This window comes from Ahaetulla prasina, chromosome 6, assembly GCF_028640845.1.
Source record: "Ahaetulla prasina isolate Xishuangbanna chromosome 6, ASM2864084v1, whole genome shotgun sequence".
Classification (NCBI taxonomy): Eukaryota; Metazoa; Chordata; class Lepidosauria; order Squamata; family Colubridae; genus Ahaetulla; species Ahaetulla prasina.
The window spans coordinates 64,616,191-64,622,190 of record NC_080544.1 but is presented as its reverse complement, the minus strand read 5'-3'; the positions used below and the strand labels follow the sequence as shown (position 1 = coordinate 64,622,190).

At 39.2% G+C, this 6,000-nt stretch overlaps 1 protein-coding gene across 1 annotated transcript in view; it reads left to right on the top strand.

Annotated features, from left to right (window-relative positions):
* Window positions 1-1,862: 1,862 nt before the first annotated feature.
* The window catches only part of MYO7B (myosin VIIB), a 91,691-nt gene continuing 87,553 nt past the window's right edge, over window positions 1,863-6,000 (top strand). Inside the window, exon 1 of the mRNA XM_058187988.1 lies at window positions 1,863-4,174. The gene's annotated coding sequence lies outside the window, so the exon portion shown is untranslated. The remainder of the gene's footprint in view (window positions 4,175-6,000) is intronic.

The window sequence follows — 6,000 nt, the reverse complement described above, 5'->3', positions numbered from 1 at the left end:
TCCCGGTCAATCCTGGGCTTTAGGGCGAACGGGACCCTCCTAGCCTTTAGACGGATAGGGGCAACTTGGGGGTCTAAGTTAAAAGAGATAGGGGTCCCCGTGTACTTGCCCAGGCAGTCTCTGAAAACGTCCCCAAATTCTTTCACGAGTGCGTCTTTGAGGTCGACCTCGTTTCTGAAGATTCCAGTCACTCCCATGCCCAATGCTCGGAACCAGTCCAGTCCCAACAAGCTTGGCAGGGTCCCATCGACTATGGTGATGGGCAGAGTTTTCTTGTATTGTCCATACTTGACGTGGACGGACGTTACCCCTCGAACAGGGATGCGATTTCCTTGGTAGTCTTGTACCTTTAATTTCTGTGGTTGCAGTTTGCGCTTTGCGATGGCGGGTAAGGCTTTCACGAGAGTGTCCCAGGACATGATCGTGATCGATGAGCCGGTGTCCACCTCCAATCGGCACGGCACCCCCTCAATCTTTGGCTTCGTAAAGATTTTTTTTTCTAGGCGTGTTGCTGCATGACCCACTCTTACGACAGTCTGATTCAACTTCGCGCCTTTTTTGAATTGACCAATCGCGGGCTGCTTCGCCGTTCCCGCGCTCTGATTGGCCGGTTTGAATTTTTGGCGGGAAGGTTGGGGTGCTCGACAGACCTGTGCTAGGTGCCCCTTCCTTTCGCACCGCCGACAAGTGGCATCCTTAAACCTGCATTGTTGTCGTTGGTGTTGCCCTCCGCAACTCGCGCAGTCGCCCCGGTTTTCTTTCTCCGGCCTTCCGGTGTGGAAGACTCCTTCCTCCTCCTCACCGTCCGATTCGGCCTGGACTTCTTCATTGTGGACCGGGGTTGATTTTGCACCAGCCGTTGGTGCGAGCGGCTTTTGTAGGGTTTCCGCCGCTTGGGTAGACATCTCGTGAGCCCTGGCTTCGTCCAAGGCGTTTGCCAGCGTTAGGTTGCTTTTAGACAGCAGCCGCCTCTGCAAACGGATGTCCCTGACCCCACGGATGAGTTGCTCCAGCAATGCCTCATCCAAGTCTCGGTACTCGCAATGTTTTGAGGCTTTCCTCAGGGCGGCCATGTATGCGCTGATGGACTCGCCCTCTTGCTGTCTGCGCTCCCCGAATTCGAACCGTTGCACGTACTTGGACGGCGTTGGTGCATAATGGGCTTTCAAGAGAGTCTGCAGAGTTTGCCACGGTACCGACTGTACCGGCGTTGGCTCCGCCAGGGATTCTGCGGTGTCGAAGACTTCTGGACCGCAGTGGCTCAGGAAATACGCTCGTTTCCTGTTGTCTGAAACTCCCTGAAGTTCGTTCGCCTCGAGGAAACACTCGAAACGAGCCATGTATGACCCCCATTTTTCCTTAGCTGGGTCGAATGGCGCTGGCGGTGTGTAGCCGGACATCGCTGCTTTCCGCCCCTTGTTTGCTGGGTTCGCGTCTTCCTGGTGAGTTCAGCTCTTTTCCTGGCGCTCTTAGCCTCGAGATCCCACCTTCGTCGCCAGTGTTAGATTCGGGCAATAACGAGGCAGGAGACCAGGATCGTGACAACAGCTCTTTACTATATGGTGAACCCAGCAGCCAGTGCTGGGAAAAACCTCTCTTTATATACAGTTTAGCCGGAGGCTTCAACCAATCAGCAACGTGCTATTTTCCTGCCAAAACTTTTAAAGATACATTACAGTTGCATTTACTAATTCATTCCCAAAAATACCAAAAGAGGTGGAAACCTCTTGGGAAGAGGGGAAGAGTTCAGTAATGCTTTTCTAAGTTCAAGCAACTCAAATTGATGTTTTTTAAACTCCTGGTGGAGTATGAAAGGAGACTTCCAGATGTTCAATGTGCCCCATAATTTTCTAGCAGATGGTGATAGGCCTCTTGGAAATAAAAAAGACATAATTATATTCTGTAACACCAAATTTTCTAGAGGAGGGAAACCAAAGGCCTAGTTTCCTATGCTTTCAAGATACGCGTAGCTATGATAGAGCCTGATATACCATTAGCTTGCTTTCTCAGAACTTTTCTGACTTCACACCCTTACTTATGCTTCTTACCAAAGAATTCTCATAATATATTTGTTTGGCCTTTTACATATTATGGTATTCACTGTTCAACTTTGTGGTACACCCTGCATCAAAGAGGTACAGTTGTTTGCAAACATTTAGGTGCCCTAATCAAACATTTCAGTTAAATCCCTAAGTAAACCAAAGCTAATAAAATGTATTACATAATGCACACTTTACATAATATATAAGTTTAAAGTACCTTATAAATGTTATAAATGAATTTGCTTTCTTTTTATGTACAGATATTTAGACTTGGAATCAGAAAATGTAATATTGTATAGCAAGTACAAAAGTCTGGACATCTTTTCAGTGAGTTGTTTGTATCTATGTCAGGAATAGCAGCTTCCAAATCTTTCTTGTAATTTTATTTCATGAGGCTTTCTGTTTTCAGTTTAAGTTTTTCTCTCTATGCTTTGTATGTTGAGTTGAATTTTCAGTATTACTATTTATTAAATTTTCTATGCCTCCTCACTCCCAGTGACTCTAGGACTGTGATGGCAAACCAAACTTTAAAATAATGTTTAAGCAAAGAGAAATTACCGTAAATGCTCAGGAATATAAGCATTATTATTATTACTTTGAAGAATTATCATTTCTTATGTAACATGTAAATCAATTACATTACGTATTCTAGAATGAAACTATATTACAATAATTTTACTACGTGTAAGAATAAAAATGTTTTTCAAGAATTTAACTCCAAAAAGCAATCTAATAAGTTTTATAGCTTTATTGCTTCTTTCAGCTATGTCCAGAAATATTTGCTTGGCTTAGATGAGCCAGGACTTGACACAAAATAGTTCAATATATGCATTTAATGCTTTGTTGGCTGGATCCCAAAAAGAGGGATGGATGGATCACGTAGGTTGTAATAAGATTGCCCAGCAGGAAAGGATGAACTTATAACATCCAGAATAAGAAGCCCTACCTCGGTAGTATTTATGTCCAGGTACTTGGATGATAACCTATTTTGACTTTATTTTCACAGATGCATGAATGTGGTAATGATATAATGTTTGGGATTATGGGGAAAATGCTGTGGTCTTTATTTTAACCCTAACCCTTCCTCTTTCCCTTTTTGATATCTCCTACCATTGGTTTTTAAATTTAACTGTAGCAGACAAATGACATCAGAAAGAACTCTGATTGGATGTAATGATTAATGGGAAGTTTCAGAAGGCAAAAGGTATATCCAGTCATCTGAAGTTAGCATTAAGCTGCAGTAATAATATATCCAAGACTGCAGAATTCCAGAGCTCACAGAAGTGTGATTGGAACAGTTTGATACCTTTTCTTAACTATGTGACAGAAGAATATCTACAAGGTTATTAATTTTCTCAAAAGCAAGAAGAGCAGTGTAAGACTTTTGTGTTATTTTAATTCTTTAATCCAGTGGGTGGGCTATTAAGAAGCACCTGAAAAGGTCTATCCATATATGTTGACATAAAGAAACTTGTTCTTTAGAACAGCATAATTAAGTTGCTCAGCATTCTATAGTTGATTTATGGTGGTATAAGTGAATTTTAATATGTGTGTATTTTCAAATATATCTACTACAGATTTGTCTAATAAAACTGTGGGCTGATTTCATTGCAACATGATATTTTACTATGCAAGATTGTTTTTCAATTAATCTAATGAAATAATTGAATTAGAATTTTTGCCATTTAAAACTAGGAGGTTACTGTTTTTCATAGACATAAAAAGAATGAAAAACATGTAGAAAATATAAGCAAACAGTACAAAGGCAAATATAAAAAGGCAAACTATAATATGGCATTTGGAATGGGCTTTAAATGGTACTATCAATTGGCTAAAAATGGAAAGAGATTAATTATTTCAATTTTACCTAATAGCTAAAACTGTGTATGTGTTCTTATTCATGATGTTTCTGGGGGGAAAAATCTTAAGGCATAATCTGATGCTGCTCATGATTGCATAGAGCTAATTCCAGGACCTTTTTCTTGTGTTTCATGCGATTCCTTGGAGGCACCATCACAAAAGAAGTACTCATTCTTTCCTTCACAAAAATTAAGAATGAATGACTCTTTGGGGAAGGCAACTGTTAACTATGGATTTTTTATTACCTCATCAGTGTTTGAAAAAGTTAACTGGTAAATAAAAACATAACTGATAAGGCTTCTAATAATGAGTTTTTTAAATTGTGACTATTATATTCAACTAATTTTTTTGTAACGTTTTCTCTTACAAAATATCAGGTATGCTAATGGTGACCAACATAATATTTTTCACTGTCAACATCTTAGCATCTCTTACAACCAAGAAACAAGAATCTTGGAATTGTCTTTAACTAGATATAATGAAAGGGAAAAGAAAATTATATTATAAAATATGGATAACTGAATAGGCTTACTTTAAAACCCAGTTTATTTCTGAGTTCATAAGGATGGAGCTTTCTTGATCATAAGGGATCCTTGCTGCTCTCTGAGCTTGGCAGATATTTAATTACCAAAACTAGATAATCATCATGAGCACTGATCATGTTGCCTAGTTTGGATAATGAAATGTTTGCAAGAAAACAACCAAGTTCAGAGAACAGCAAGGACCCCCTCATTTCACCCCTGAACTACAAATATTTTCCTGTATTGGTTTCTTGATCTTGTACTAACAATATATTGATTCCCTAGAAAAATAAAGGAAGATTCCAAATAAATAAAGAAAATGCAAAAGTTCTGTGCTTATAGTATTTTGAAAACTGCCATCCTCTTTTCCAGGCTATTCCCACAATACATATCCCACTCCCACCCACACACTTTGCCATTATACATGCAGTGCACTAGTGATTCAGGAATCATTGCTGTACTGCTTAGCCACTGTATTGGATTGGGACTGGTTATTATCACAGATTTATTTTGGATGGTACAAATGCAAACAAGGCATTGAATAGAAATACTTTTCACTTTTGTAAGCCCCTCCCCCTTTATTTTTCATTGTTTGGAGTGTGAGCACTTCAAGGTAGCCAGGTCAGGAAATGGGAGTCCAGAAGAAATACTGAAACAGGCTATAAACTAAGAGAATATTGAAAGCCTGAAGGTGTTTTTTCTTCCCTTTGTCTTCTACCAAAGAAAGCTAGTTTGGTATAATAGTTAAACTGTTAATCTAGAAACTAGGAGACCGTTGAGTTCTAGTCTTGCTTTAGGCTTGAAAAACTGGCTGAGAGACTTTGGGCCAGTCATTCTGTCTCAGCTCCTCACCTGACAGGTTAGTTGTGAGGAAAATAGGAAGATAAAGGAGGATTATTTGTTTGCTGGCTTGAGTTACATATAAAGCAATAAAGGTGGGATCAAAAATATAATTAAATAAATATCAGAAGGTGTAGATATGGAAGGGGAATTGCTTCTTTTTTTTACCATTTTGTAGCTAAGCTGCAATAGACAAGGGAAGAAAGAGCATCTTCCATGCTTTTTAATAAAAACTTCCTTCCCCCTCACATTTGAATCAAAATTTGAACTTGGCTTCAAATTTTCTTCTGAAATAATCTTTATATTTTACGAATCTTGGTTTGTACGAGAAGCTAAATATTGCTAAAATAATCCCTGAGCGCTACAAAATCAGTCATTGATTGCTCTCACCTGATTTAAAATGCCAACTGTAAAAATGGAAGATACTCTGGCCTGGGGCAAAGTCCTATAATAAATAACCATGAAAGGAACTTCAGTCACTTCCTGACTTCCTCATGGAATAGAAGGATTATTTTTTCATGACAGCATTCTTCCAGGGTTTCATTGCCAGGGTTTTATACACATGATTTTTCTGAAGTGGAGAATTGGAACTAAGCTGTAACTACTTTTCTAGGGCAGGTAATGTGATTTTGGTCTTTTCTTCACTTAGTTTTGTAGAAGATATGATAAATTCTTACTCGTCATTGTAAATGGCTCTTATTACCAAGTATTTTATTCATCTATCAATTGTAGAGAAT